The following is a 16,123-nucleotide window of genomic DNA, read 5'->3' as shown; positions in this document are numbered from 1 at the left end:
TGCGAAGATCGGAAGACTGCAGAGTTAGATCGGTGTTATTCCGACAGGCTGCGGTGCTGCAAACACTGGGTGTTTATGTAATCACTGAAACGTTTATAACCGGAGGCTATTGATGCACTCATTTTACAGATCTTGTCAAAGTGTGTATCACATGCAAGGACAAGTTCTAAAATAATATGTGGTCACCTATCGCAAGAAATGTTTGTCCATATGGGATAAATTAAAAGGTAATTAAGTAAACAGCAATACAAGCTGTCGGTGACCAGAGTGTGAATGGGTGGGAGGTAGACGAGATCACAGGACTGTAGGTGTCGGTGATCAATAGAATCATAGAATCATAGAAGTTTACAACATGGAAACAGGTCCTTCGGCCCAACATGTCCATGTCTCCCAGTTTATATCACTGAGATAGTCCCAATAGCCTGCACTTGGCCCATATCCCTCTATACCCATCTTACCCATGTAACTGACCAAATGCTTTTTAAAAGACACAATTGTACCCGCCTCTACTACTGCCTCCGGCAGCTCGTTCCAGACACTCAACACCCTTTGAGTGAAAAAATTGCCCCTCTGGACCCTTTTGTATTTCTCCCCTCTCACCTTAAATCCATTCCCCCTCGTTATAGACTCCCCTACCTTTGGGAAAAGATTTTGACAATCTACCTTATCTATGCCCCTCATTATTTTATAGACTTCTATAAGATCACCCCTTAACCTTCTACTCTCCAGGGAAAAAAGTCCCAGTCTGTCTAACCTCTCCCTGTAAGTCAAACCATCAAGTCCCGGTAGCATCCTAGTAAATCTTTTCTGCACTCTTTCTAGTTTAATAATATCCTTTCTATAGTAGGGTGACCAGAACTGTACACAGTATTCCAAGTGTGGCCTTGTGTGAGTGTGGCGGGAGGGAGAGGAGATCCCATGACTGTAGGTGTCGGTGATCAATGTGTTAATGGGGTCAGAGGAAGAGGAGATCCCGGTACTGTTGGTGTCGGTAGTCAGTCTGTTAATGGGGCGGGAGATAAACGAGATCCCGGGACTGTAGGTCCCGGTGATTATTGTGTTAATAGGGAGGGCGGTAGAGGAGATCCCAGGACCGCAGGTGTCGGTGATCAGTGTGTGAATGGGTCGGGAGAAACATAGAAACATAGAAAATAGAAGCAGGAGTTGGCCTTTCGGCCCTTCGAGCCTGCTCCGCCATTCAATATGACCATGGCTGATCTCAATATCTATTTCAATACCAATTTCCCGCTCTCTCTCCATACCCCTTGATGCCTTTTCTGTCTAGAAATCTATTTAGCTCCTTCTTAAATCTATACAGTGACTTGGCTCCACAGCCTTCTGCGGTAGATAATTCCACAGGTTCACCACCCTCACGTTGAATAATTTCTCCTCATCTCAGTCCTAAATGTCCTACCCTGTATCCTGAGACTGTGACCCCTCCTTCTGTACCCACCAGCCAGGGGAAACATCCTCCCTGCATCCAGTCTGTCTAGCCCTGTCAGAATTTTATATGTTTCAATGAGATCCCCTCTCATTCTTCTAAACTCGAGTGAATACAGGCCAAGTCGACTCATTCTCTCCTCATTTGACAGTCCTGCCATCCCAGGAGTCAGTCTGGTGAACCTTCGTTACATTCCCTCTGTGGCAAGTATAACCTTTCTTAAGTAAGGAGACCAAAACTACACACTATATTCCAAGTGTGGTCTCACCAAGGCCCTGTATAACTGCAGTCAGACATCCTCGCTCCGATACTCAAATTCTTTTGCAATGAAGGCCAAAATCCCATTTGCCTTCCCAAATGCTTGCTGCACCTGCATGTTTGCTCTCAGTGACTGTTGTACAAGGACACCCAGGTCCCTTTGTACATCAATATTTCCCAATCTATTACCATTTCAATAATACTCAGCCTTTCTGTCTTTACTTCCTTCACATTTATCCACATTATACTGCATTTGCAATGTATTTGCCCACTCACTCAACTTGTCTAAATCGCCTTGAAGCTTCTTTGCATCCTCCTCACAACTCACGATCCCACCTAGTTTTCTGTCGTTAGCAAACTTGGAAATATTACATTTGGTTCCCTCATCCAAATCATTGATATATATATATTGTGAATAGTTGGGGTCCAAGCAATGATTTCTGCGGTACCCCACTAGTCACTGCCTGCCACACCGAAAAAGACCAATATATTCATGCTCACTGTTTCCTGTCTGTTAACCAATTATCAATCCATGCCAATATATTACCACCAATCCCATGTGCTATAATTTTGGACAATAATCTCTTATTTTGGACTTTATCAAAGGCCTTCTGAAAATCCAAATAGACCACATCCACTGGTTCTCCCGTATGTGTTCTACCTCTTACATCCTCAAAAAACTTCAGGATGTTTGTCAAACATGATTTCCCTTTCATAAATCCATGTTGACTTTGTCTAATCCCGTTGACATGTTTTAACTGTCCTGTTATCACATCCTTTATAATAGACTCGAGCATTTTCCCTACTACTGACGTTAGACTAACCGGTCTGTTGTTCCCTGCTTTCTCTCCCTCCTTTATTAAATAGTGGGGTTACATTTTCCACCCTCAAATCCGCAGGAACTGTTCCAAAATATATAGAGTTTTGGAATATGACAACTAATGCATCCATTATTTCCACGGCTACCTCTTTTAGTACTGTGGAACGCAGGTTATCAGGCCCTGGGGATTTATCGGCTTTCAGTCCCATTAATTTCACCAGCACTATTTTTTTTACAAATACTCATTTCCTTTAATTCCTTCTTTTCACTCGTCCCTTCGTTCCCTAGCATTTCTGGGAAGTTATTGGTGTCCTCTTCCGTGAAGACATAACGAAAGTATATGTTTAATTACCCTGCCATTTCCTTGCTCCCCATTACAAATTCTCCTGTTTCTGACTGTAAGGTATCTACATTTGTCTTCACTAATCTTTTTGTTTTTTACATACTGTGATCAATGTGTTAATGGGGCGGGGGTGGGGGGAGGTAGAGGAGAGTTCAGGACTGTCGGTGTCGGTGATCAGTGTGTTAATGGGGCGGGAGGTAGAGGAGATCCCGGGACTGTAGGTGTCCGTGATCAGTGTGTTAATGGGGCGGGAGGTAGAGGAGATCCCGGGACTGTAGGTGTCCGTGATCAGTGTGTTAATGGGGCGGGAGGTAGAGCAGATCCCGGGACTGTAGGTGTCCGTGATCAGTGTCTTAATGGGGCGGGAGGTAAAGGAGATCCCGGGACTGTAGATGTCAGTGATCAGTGTGTTAAAAGGGGCGGGTGGTAGAGCAGTTCCCGGGAATGTAGGTGTCAGTGATCAGTGTGTTAATGGGGCGGGAGGTAGAGGAGATCCTGGGACTGTAGGTGTCGGTGATCAGTGTGTTAATGGGACGGGAGGTAGAGGAGATCCTGGGAATGCAGGTGTCAGTGATTAGTGTGTTAATGGGACGGGAGGTGGAGGAGATCCCAGGACTGTAGGTGTCGGTGATCAGCTTGTTAAGGGGGCATGAGGTAGAGGAGATCCCGGTCTGTAGGTGTCAGTGATTAGTGTGTTAATGGGTCATCAGGTGGAGGAGAACCCAGGACTGTAGGTGTCAGTGATCAGTGTGTTGATGGGGCGGGAGGTAGAGGAGATCCCGGGACTGTAGGTGTCGGTGATCAGCTTGTTAAGGGACGGGAGGTAGAGGAGATCCCTGGACTGTAGGTGTCGGTGATCAGCTTGTTAAGAGGGCGTGAGGTAGAGGAGATCTCGGGAATGTAGTTGTCGGTGATCAGCTTGTTACGAGGGCGTGAGGCAGAGGAGATCCCGGTAATGTAGGTGTCGGTGATCAGTGTGATAATGGGTCATGAGGTAAAGGAGATCCCAGGACTGTAGGTGTCGGCCATCAGTGTGTTAATGGGTCATGAGGTGGAGGAGAACCCGGGACTGTAGGTGTCGGTGATCAGCTGGTTAAGGGGGCATGAGGTAGAGGAGATCCCGGGACTGTAGGTGTCGGTGGTCATTGTGTTAATGGGGCGGGTGTAGAGGTGATCATATATTAATGGAATCTTCGATTTTAACAGCAAAGCTGTTGGCTATTCGTCGTCTTCGTGCCTGCGCCTGTTCATTGAAAGAGCCGTCTAATTTACTCCCACAACCCGAACCCAGCACTTTGTTGGCTTCGACTACATTTCCAATCGCCTTTTCAAACATCCTCCGGCACCTGTTTCCATCGCCCTTTCAGCTGGTGAAAAAAATCTCCTCTTTTCCCCTCTAGTTCTTTTGCCAATTATTTGAAATCTGTGACCTTTTGTTACTGACCCACTTGCCAGAGGAAACAGCTCCTACCTAGTTGCTCTATCAAGACCCTTCATCATGTTGAATGCCTTTGTTTTGCTCCCCTTCAACCTTCTGTGCTCTAAAGAGAACAACCACAGCTTATCTAGTCTGTACTCCTCTGTACTCTCTCCAAGGCCTTGAAATCCTTCCTAAAGTGATGTGCACAGAATTGGACACAATACTCCAACTGAGGCCTAACCAGTGATTTATAAAGGCTTAGCTTGCCTTCCTTTTTTTTACAGTCTTCCTCTAGTTACAAAGCCAAAAATCCGATACGCTTTCTTAACTGCCAAATCAACTTACCCACCCACCTTCAAAGATTTGGAATATCACCCCACCCCGGTCCCACTGCTCTTGTTCCCCCCCTAAAAATCGTCCCATCTAGATTAAACTGCCTCGCCATTTTATTACTCCCAAAGTGCATCACTTAACATTATTAAATTGCATCTGCCATGTGTCTGCCCATTTCATCAGTCTTTCTGTGTCCTCATGATGCCTGCCACTATCCTCCTCACTATTTACTACGTTGCCAAGTTTTGTGTTACACGCAAACTTCAAAAGTGTACGACTGAAACACAAGTGCAGGTTATTTCTATGTAACAAGAAAAACAATTTTCCTAATACCGATGCTTGGGGAACCCCACTGCTTCTCTCCAGTCAGAACAATATCCATTACTGTCTGCACCTTATCCCTTAGCCAATAATGTGCTCAAATAACCACGTCCCTTTAATCCCATGCACTTCTATTTTCCGAATCTGTTCAAAGTTTGCACAATACGAAACTCGGAAATGTAGTCAACAATGTCGAGGATAGTATCAGATTCAGGGGGACATCGACAGACTGGGGAAATGGGCAGACAGATGGGCAGCTGAAATTTGACATGGATAAGTGTGAAGTGATGCATTTTGGTCGGGGCAATGAGGAAAGGAAATATCAACTAAATGGGACAATTTCAAAGTGGGTGCAGGAAAAGAGAGGCCTGGAGCAGTATGTGGACTAATCTTTGAAGGTGGAAGGACAAGTTGAGAAGGCTGTTAAAAAATCATACGGGACACTGGGATTTATTAATACAAAAGCAAGGAAGTTGCTCCAACACCTGATCTCAATGGTATTATTTTGAGGGGGGAGTAAGAGGCCTGAAACTTTTTTCTTCAACACCCAAACCTAAATTGAGCAAAGTTTCCCAGTACTTATATGAGGCTTATATCTGCTTTACGCATCCTGCACCACTCTCCTTCCCTGCAATAACCCTTCTTAACCCGAGCAGTTCAGCAAGCGCTCTATCCACACAGCAACCCATTCTGATATCAAACAAAGAAATTATCCCCACCAATCCCAGCTCTTTTCGAAAGCTGCCAATCAGCTTATTGATTGCTCAGCTGAAGCAACCAATTAGGTAGAGATTTAAAGCATTGTGGCCTAAAATGGATGGTACAGACACAAAAAAATGAAGGAGATTAACAGATTAATTAAAGAATATGGAAGAAAGCTGAGGAGGAGGTTGCGTAATGTTTTAGTACGATATTTAAATCGATGAACTATATTCTATTAAAATTACATTACTCAGGCAACTCCGAATTTCCCAGTACCATTTTTAATATTCAGTATTTCTTGAGATTTAGCGTGTGAGTGAAATGTTAAACAATTGGCCAGAGCAGGGATGCTGTCATTGAAAGGGTTAAAGGCATCTTGACACCAAGATATCAGTCCGAATTCAACCAGATTCTGTTGCCACCACCTGCCCAAATACTGCGTGCAGCTATTCAGGCCTAGTTATTACAACAGCAACAAATACTTGTATAATACAACGCCTAAAATGTGGAAATAACATCCTGAGGGGATTCAGGGTGGGTCGAGGGAAAATATGAACCAAGGAAGGAGATATTAGGAGGGGTCACCAAAAGCTCGGTCAAAGAGATGGGTTTAAGGAGAGTTGGCTTTTGGCTCTCACGTTTGGAGTAGAGGGGAGGGGGGAGAGAAAGGATAGAGGCAAACTACATCTACCTGGAAGGAGGGCGATTGACTGACTCATTCAGATTCATCATAACCTCGATTGCATGGGGGTGGATGTATCGGTATACGCATCACAGGAGGTGGAAGTAGAGGTCTGCGTTTGGGACAATTTTCTGGATCTTCTCTTGGAATTTTTTGCTTAGGACTGAAAAGAAAAGAACTGGGAAGAGTTTGAAGAGGGGAAGGTGGAGGAAATAAGACACAACAAGGCCTAAAGAGGGAGCGTGAATCATATTTAATAAACACCCCCATTGCCTGGCCGAAGTTTTGCTGCAAAACCCATCCTGTGGAGTACTGAGCCTGGGCTGTTCCAGCTGTCTGAGGTGACGAGATCTCCTCCACCTGTCCACTCGCCACAAGAAGACAACTTCGGCCAATGGACAAGTGAACCCCACCCAACCCACCGTCCACTAATTCGTCAGCTACCCACCCTCCTTCCCTCATTTCCATAGAACCATAGAACCCATCGAAAAGATACAGCACAGAAGGGGGCCATTCGGCCCATCGTGTCTGCGCCGGCTCAAAGAACAACCAGGTCCCCATTTTCATCCCACCTTCCAGCAACCGGTCCTCAGCCCTGCAGCTTACAGCACTTTAGGTGCAGGTCCAGGTAATTTTTAAAGAGTTGAGGGCCCCTGCCTCTACCACCAATTCGGGCAGAGAATTCCATACACCCACCACCCTCTGGGTAAAAAAGTTTTTCGTCATGTCCCCTTTACTCCTTCCGCCAATTAGCTTAAATCTATGCCATCTAGTTCTTGAACTCTCCGCTTGGGGAAACCGATACTTCCTGTCCACTCTATCTAGTTCATTCATAACATTGTATGCCTCAATCAACTCTCCCCTCAACCTCCTCTGCTCCAAATAAAAGAATTCCAGCGTATCCAATCTCTCCTCGTAGCTGCAATTTTCAAGCCCTCGCAACATTCTTGTCAACCTGCTCTGCACTCTCTCCAGAGCAATTACATCCTGCCTGTAATATGCTGACCAGAACTGCGCACAATACTCCAGCTGTGGCCTTACCAGTGTTTTATACAGTTCCATCATTACATCCCTGCTTTTGTATTCTATACCTCGGCTAATAACGGAGAGCATTCCGTATGCCTTCTTCACAAACTTATCTGCATGTACTGCCACCTTCAGGGACCTGTGCACATGCACTCCAAGGTCTCTCACTTCCTCTACCCTTCTCAATATATTCCCGCTTACTGCTTATTCCCTTTTACTGTTTGTCCTCCCGAAGTGCATTGCCTCACACTTCTCTGGGTTGAACTCCATTTGCCACTTTTCTGCCCACTCCACCAACCCATTGATATCGTCTTGGAGTCTACAGCTACCCTCTTCACTATCAATTACAAGGCCATTTTTTGTGTCGTCCGCAAATTTGCTAATCATGCCCACTACATTCAAGTCCAAATCATTAATATAGACCACAAACAGCAAGGGACCCAAAACTGAGCCCTGTGGCACACAATTGGAAACGGATTTCCATTCGCAAAGACATCCATCGACTTTTACCATTTGTTTCCTGTTACTGAGCCAATGTTGGATCCAGTTCCCCACATTTCCCTGCATCCCATGGGCTTTTACCTTTCTGACCAGTCTGCCATGTGGGACCTTTTCAAATGCCTTACTAAAATCCATGCAGACAACATCCACTGCACTACCCTCATCAATCCACCTTGTCACTTCCTCAAATAACTCAATCAGGTTTGTAAGGCATGACCTTCACTGAACAAAGCCATTCTGACTATCCCTGATGAAACCATGCCTTTCCAAGTAACAGATTATCCTATCTCTCAGTATTGATTCTAATAGATTTCCCACCACTGAGGTAATACTGACCGGCCTATAATTGTTCGGCCTTTCCCTCGTACCCTTTTTAAACAATGGTACTACGTTTGCAGTCTTCTAGTCCTCCGGTACCTCCCCTGTATCTCGTGAAGATAGGAAAATGATCCTTAGAGCATCCGCTATTTGCTTCCTGGTTTCCTTCAATAGCCTCGGAAACAATCCATCCGACCCTGGTGACTTATCAACTTTCATGGATTCCATTCCCTGTCGCACTTCCTCTCTCGTTATGTTTACCTTATCCAATATTTCACACCTCTCCTCTTTAACGACTATGTCCGGATCATCCCTTTCCTTTGTGAATACGGAGACAAAATATTCATTTAAAACCCTACCCACATCCACTGCTTTACACACAAGTTACCCTTATCATCCCTGATAGGTCCCATCTTTTCCTTAGCTATCCTCTTGTTGTTAATGTAATGATAAAACATCTTTGGATTTTCTTTAATCTTACCAGCTAATATTTTTTCATGCCCTATTTTTGCTTTCCTTATTTCCTTTTTTACGTCATCCCTGTACTTTCTATACTCCTCTAGGCTTTCTGCAGTATTTAGTTTTCTGTGACAGTCATAAGCTTTCTTTTTCTGCTTGATCTTGCCCCATGTACTTCTAGACACCCAGTGGGCTCTAAATTTGGCAGTGCCACCTTGTTTCTTTGAGGGGACGTGTCTGCATTGCACCCGTAGAATTTCACTTTTAGTGCCTCCCACTATCTTGCCACTGATTTCTCCTCAAGTCTTTGTGTCCAGTCCACTTCTGCTAAATCACCTCTTAGTTCTGTAAAATTTGCCTTCCCCCAAATCAAAACGTTTACTCCTGATTTAACTCTGTCCTTTTCCATAATAATGCTAAAACTTACTGAATTGTGGTCACTATCCCCAATATGGTCACACACTGTCACTTCACCAACTTGCCCATCTTCATTTTCCAGGACTAAATCTAGAATTGCATCCCCTCTTGTTGGGCTTGTCACGTACTGGCTAAAAGTGTATTCCTGGACACCGATCAAGAATTTTGCGCCATCTGTGCCCCTCACACTGTTTGAATCCCAGTTCATGTTAGGGTAGTTGAAGTCCCCTGCTATCAATGACCTCTTATTTTTGCACTTAGAAATTTGCCTACATGTTTGTTCTTCTATCCCCCTTTCGCTATTCGAGGGTCAATAGCACAATCCTCGTAGTGTGACTGCCCCTTTTTTATTTCTTAGCTCAACCCATATGGTCTCGATTGATATCCATTTAGCTTTTTCATCCCTTCTCACAACTGTAATTGATTCTTTAACCAACAATGCTACCCCCTCCATTTTTATCACCCTCTCTATCCTGCCTGAAAAACTCTATATCCAGGGATATTGAGCTGCCAATTATCCCCCTCTCCAAGCCAGGTTTCCGTTGGAGCAATGATTTCATGCTGCCACGTTCTTATCTGTGTCCTTCGCCTATCTGCTTTGTTTGTAATACTCCTTGCATTAAAGTATATACCCTTTAAACCCGTGAAATTTCTGTGCTGAACACGATTTAACCTTTGCTTCTTTTGCCTTTCTGAGTCGCTAACAACATCATTAACTGCTTTTCTACTTCCTGGTCTGAATTTCTCTGTACCTGCCTTTTGGTTCCCAAAACCCCTGCCATTCTAGTTTGAAGCCTCCCCAACAGAACTAGCAAATGCCCCCATGATGATATTGGTCCCGGTTCTGCTTGGGTGCAACCCGTCCAGCTTGTACATGTCCCGCCTTTCCCAGAATCGGTCCCAATGCCTCATGAATTTAATCCCCTCACTCCTGCACCATCTCTCAAGCCACATCATCCTCCAATACAATTTAAATACCTGCACTGTGAGACAGAGAGTTTGAAGAGACAGAAACACTCACATACCATCTTACAATACATTTTGGATACCCGCACAGTGAGAAAGAGAGTTTAATGCAACAAAGACACTCACAGAGTCCTCCAATACACTTTGAAAACCATGGCAGTGAGACAGGGCGTTTAAAGATGTACACAATCAAACATCATCCTCCAATACACTTGAAATACCTGCACAGTGAGACAGAGAGTTTAAAGAGACAGAGGCAATCAAAATATCTTCCAATACAATTGAAATACCAGGGCATTGAGACAGGGCCTTTAAGGATACACACACACACACACACACACACACACACACACACACACACACACATCATCCTCCAATACACTTCAAATACCTGCACAGTGAGACAAACAGTCGAAGGAGACACAAACAGTCACGTCATCCTCCAACACAATTTATATACCTGCACATTGAGACAGAGAGTTTAAAGATACACGCACTCACACCATCCTAAAATACACTTTAAATACCTGCACAGTGAGTCAGGGCGTTTAAAGATACAGAGACACTCACATAGTACTCCAATACACTTTAATTATCTGCACAGTGATACACACAATTACACATCATTGTCCAATACACTTTAATTACCTGCACAGTGAGACGAGAGTTTAAAGATACAGAGACAGTCTCACCGTCCTCCAATACACTTTAAATACCATGGCAGTGAGATAGGGCCATTAAAGATACGCACAATCACACATCATCCTCCAATACACTATAATTACCATTACAGTGAGAAAAGGGCGCTTAAAGGTACACACAATCACACAACCTCTTCCAATACACTTGAAATACCTGCACATTGAGACAGAGAGGTTTAACACACGGGGACACTCACACCATCCTCCAATACACCTTAAATGCCTGCACAGTGAGACAGAGAGTTTAATATACAGAGGCACTCATACCGTCCTCCAATACACTTTTGTGACCTGCACAGTGCGACAGTGAGTTAGAAGATACACACATTTACACATCTTCTTCCAATACACTTTAAATACATGTGCATTGATACAGAGTGTTTAAAGATACACTCAATCACACATCATCATCCAACACAATTGAAATACCTGCACAGTGAGACAGAGGGCTTTAAGATACAGAGACAATCAAAACATCCGCCAATACCCATTAAATACCAGGGCAGTGAGATAGGGCATTTCAGGATACACAAACTCACACATCATCCTTCAATACACTTCAAATACCTGCACAGTGAGACAGACAGTTTAAGGATATAGAATCAGTCACGTCATCCTCCAACACAATTTATATACCTGCACAATGTTACAGAGAGTTTAAAGATACACACAATCACACCATCCTAAAATACACTGTAAATACCCGCACAGTGAGTCAGGGCGTTTAAAGATACAGAGACACTCACCGGGTCCTCCAATACACTTTAAATAACTGCACAATGAGACATAGAGTTTAAGCATACACTCAATCACACATCATCCTCCAATACACTTTAAATACCTGCACAATGAGACATAGAGTTTAAAGATACAGAGACACTCACACCATCATCCTCCAATACACTTTAAATACCTGCACAGTGAGACAGAGAGTTTAAAGATACAGAGACACTCACACCATCATCCTCCAATACACTTTAAATACCTGCACAGTGAGACAGAGAGTTTAACGATACAGAGACACTCACACCATCATCAGACAAAACACTTTACATTCCGGCACACTGAGACAGAGGTTTGAAGATACAGAGACACTCACATTATCCTCCATTACGCTTTAAATACCTGTACAGTGAGACAGAGAGTTCAAAGATACACACAATCACACATCAGAAGGCATTCGACAAGGTGCAACATAAAAGATTATGGGATAAATGGTTCATTCTCGGACTGGCAACCAGTAGCCAGTGGTGTTCCGCAGGTGTCGGTGCTGGGTCCCCAACTCTTTACAATCTATATTAATGATTTGGAGGAGGGGACCGAGTGCAACGTATCAAAGTTTGCAGATGATACAAAGATGGGAGGGAAAGTGGAGAGTGAGGAGGACATAAAAAACCTACAAGGGGATATAGACAGGCTGGGTGAGTGGGCGGAGATTTGGCAGATGCAATACAATATTGGAAAATGTGAGGTTATGCACTTTGGCAGGAAAAATCAGAGAGCAAGTTATTATCTTAAAGGCGAGAAACTGGAAAGTACTGCAGTACAAAGGGATCTGGGAGTCCTGCTTCAGAGCGAAGCAACATATGCAAGATTGGTGGGAGATGCGACTGGAGATAATGAGCCTGGGGCAGTGAGCCCATCTCTTGAGCATTAAGATATTCAGTATCCGAAGAAGCAGGGAGATGAGGTCGTTGTGTCTATTTATCCAGGTATCTGCAAAATCCATCGTCTCTCAATGTCCAGCATCATTCTTCCCCTCTCCTCCTTTCCAGTTAAGGTTTTTTTCTCGTTAAGTCTCTGTGTTTACTTTGAACATCTATTTCACCGGCATCTGGAGGAGCAGAGGAAGCTGGAGATAAAGTAGTGACAGAAAGAGAAGGAGATGGCTCGTGATGGCAGAATCTTGTGTGTGTCAATTGCTTCAAGTGAGACATGACAGTCCTGCGTTGCCTTGCACCTTTCCAAGGAGCTGCACTGATTCGGTGCGTACGCTTTGGAAATGGAAACAGTTACACCAGCCGTTTGTGGTGTTATTTCCCCTCACTGTCCATTTCATGTACCTGCTGATCCGCACTTGGCGCTGTCGTTGTCAGAACAAGTCTTTCATGCTCGAACAGTAAATTCCATTTTGTGCGAGTAACTTATCTGGGGCGAAAGTGACGTGAGTTTCAAAGGGACAAGTCGGAAAGGCAGCGTTGGTCTGCTTGCTTGAATGAAAATTGCAGTAGATTCGCTGGTGGTCCAGTGCTGAGGATTCGGCGCTCTCGCCGCCGCGGCACCATGTTTGATTCTCGATCAGGGAACTTCTCTTTCCTGGTGTTGACCAAAATAGCACCAACCAATTTCCCCGACTGAGCACAAAGCTCGCTCCTGATCAGCATGAGCAATTTCACCGCTCCTGCCTGAACATCCGGCAGACCATCATTCTTCAATTTTACAACCCATAAGAGCGATACACAATGCACTTTCTTGCCTTCTGTAAAATGCCTCCTGTTCGAAAGTCGTGCCGCTCATCGAAGTCTGCGTGTAGTTTTCTTGCCATTCTGTCATGATTTGGAAAAGATCTGCGGCCGGACACTTTAAATGTTGGCGACCTTTAACTGTAGCTCACAGTGTCCGAACAGTCACTGTTATCATTAGCCTTTTTATGTATCTTACAGATTCTAGAAAGGTCCCTATGGATTGGAAGGTAACAAACGTCACCCCACTATTCAAGAAAGGAGGGAGAGAGAAAACAGGGAACTACAAGCGATTAGCCTGACAATAGTAGGAGGAAAAATGCTAGAATCTATAACTCGGGACGTGGTAACAGGGCACGTAGAAGATCATAATATGGTTCGGCACATGGAACACGGTTTTATGAAAGGGAAATCGTGTTTGACAAATCTATTAGAGGTTTTGAGGGTGTAGATTGCAGGGTAGATAAGGGAGAACCAGTGGATGTAGAATATTTGGATTTTCAAAAGGCATTCGATAAGGTGCCACCCAAAAGTTTGTTAAACAAGATTTGGGCTCATGGGATTGTGGGAATATATTAACATGTACTGGGGATTTGTTGACGTACAGAAAACAGTAAGTCGGAATAAACAGGTCATTTTCGGGTTGGCAGGTTGTAACCAGTGATGTGCCGTGAAGATCAGTGCTTGGGCCTCAGCTATTTACAATCGATATTAATGACTTAGATGAGGGGACCGAGTGTAATGTATCCAAGTTTGCTGACGATACAAAACTAGGTGGGAAGGTAAGCCGTGAGGAGGACGCAAAGAGGATGCAAAGTGATACAGACAGGTTAAGTGAGTGGGCTAGAAGTTGGCAAATAAAGTATAAAGTGGGGAAATGTGAGGTCATTCAGCAGTGGGATTCACAGGGAAACGGGCAAGCGAAATTGACAAAGATGGAACAGTCAGAACCCCCAACAGAATGTGACGTGTGGCTGATAGATATTAATGAGAGGAAGTGAAAACCGATATCAGGAATTGGCTCCGTGGCTTAGTTGGTTAAAGCGCCTGTCTAGTAAACAGGAGATCCTGGGTTCAACTCCCAGCGGCGCCTTTATGTAATTTATTATGTTCAGTGAATCTGACATGCGAAAACAGACAGTGCGGTGTTTGTCCTTGTTCAGGAGCAAACACAGAACTGATCAGAATGTCTCTTCAAAAATGTCGTTTCATTATGCAGATGGACCTCTCATGGAATGTGACCGAAACACGTCAATGGAAGGACACGTTCTTGTCTCTGGGCTGGTTGAGGTCGGGGTATGATTCGAGAGTCAGAGCGCGGACAAGCCCAAATTTAACCCGAGACTTTTGATCTTGACCTGCGGTTCAAACTTTTGCAAAGAGTGGAAAGAAGTCCCCAAATCACTCCACCTGAATCTCAAGCACCTTCGGAAGAAGTTCAGTTCAAACAATCAGGATTTAAATGCACCTCAAAGCCCTGCACTTTCATTGAACGAGCTTTGCTTACAATTGCATTCGACCTTGAAACCGCTCTGGGCTTTCATCTCACTGAAGCAGAGTATGGCCGCTTTGTATCTGTGAGCTTGTCGGTGACGAGGTTCGCTTTGATATTGATCGCTTCCAATTTTTAAGATCTCGCCAAGCGTCAGGGAAAAGAAACCGAGAATCGAATTGTCCCTGTAATTGATGAATTGAAGTGATTGGTGCTCCAAGCAGATCTGGAAAATGCGCAGTGCAATCGCTCAGGAGTTCCAAATCCACCCTCTCGCCACTGGGCGATCATATTAACTGAACTTTACTCTGGCCCAGTGTCACCGCGCTGAAATCGAGTATTTCTCCGGCACGTTTCTCTTCACTTCATAGTTGCTGATTTAAGAGTGAAGACCGGCTCGTTGGATTTTCACTCCTGCAAGTTTCAACCGTTCATTTTGGACTGACAATAGACAACTGTTATATTGGTCACTGCAACCTCAAAGTTTCGCTGAGTGAATTATTGGTTTAGTAGGTAAATTCTTCACCTGTCTCGTAATGCTATCGGTTAACGCGAAAGTTTGATGGTTTGAGCCCTAATTTTATTTTCCCTAAGGATTCATCGCCTCAAAGCTCCAGGGTTTCAATGTGTGGTTTGTCTGCAAGAAAATGTAACGTGATCATTGCCGGCTGAGCAGGGCTGATATTCCACCATTTACCCTGTAGTCGGAGAGCAGGCACATGAATCAGATAAAGGAATGGAACATTGGCTTCACGGAAATCACAATTCATAACCCATTTATTTTTAGCGCTTTTATTTTAAATGATTTAACGCCTGCCTTGAATGGTCGACCGAGGACTGTCACACAAACAGGTTAAATCTTCATAGAATAATTGCCACAGTCATTTTTAGACTGGATGCCGCACGGCCACTTTGCTGTCAGTGAAGAGAGACCAGAAAGAGCGAAGTGCCGTTTGCCCCTCTCAGTGTGGCCCTGAAGGACTGTGTCCAGGCTGAAGTTCTGTTCGCACCGGACGATCCTCCCCCCAGATTGTCCTTTCTGAGCTCCAGTCAGGTGATGCTAAACACTCAGGTGGGAAAGACCAAAATCTCCAACAAGGTGTGTAAAACAAAGCAGATTTATTTAACAGATATCCAGAATATTAATCTCCAGCCCAGTTATAGGGTTATTAACATCAGAAGAAACAAACCCCAAATGTCAGAATGAAAATGGTTCAGTTCTGGATGGGATTAACAGCAGAACCCAACTCCTGCAGTCACTTTTGAACTCCCTGGTGTCTCAGCACGTGTGATGACTGAGTGAATCCCTTCCCACACGGAATCATAGAATCATCGAAAGTTACAGAACAGAAGGAAGCCATTCGGCCTATCGTGTCTGTGCCGGCCGAAAAAGAGCTATCCAACTTAATCCTACTTTCCAACACTTGGTCCATAGCCCTGTAGGTTACGGCACTTCAGTTG

The 16,123-nt window shown here is 44.3% G+C and overlaps 1 non-coding gene across 1 annotated transcript; it reads left to right on the top strand.

Annotated features, from left to right (window-relative positions):
• Positions 1-14,189: 14,189 nt before the first annotated feature.
• On the top strand, positions 14,190-14,263 carry trnat-agu (transfer RNA threonine (anticodon AGU)). Its single transcript has one exon. It is a non-coding gene; the product is annotated as a tRNA-Thr (tRNA).
• The last annotated feature ends 1,860 nt before the right edge of the window (positions 14,264-16,123 follow it).

Source organism: Heptranchias perlo, chromosome 20 (genome assembly GCF_035084215.1).
Source record: "Heptranchias perlo isolate sHepPer1 chromosome 20, sHepPer1.hap1, whole genome shotgun sequence".
In the NCBI taxonomy this organism is placed as follows: domain Eukaryota; kingdom Metazoa; phylum Chordata; class Chondrichthyes; order Hexanchiformes; family Hexanchidae; genus Heptranchias; species Heptranchias perlo.
Note: the sequence above shows the minus strand (reverse complement) of the source record. Positions and strands in the feature narration are given on the sequence as shown.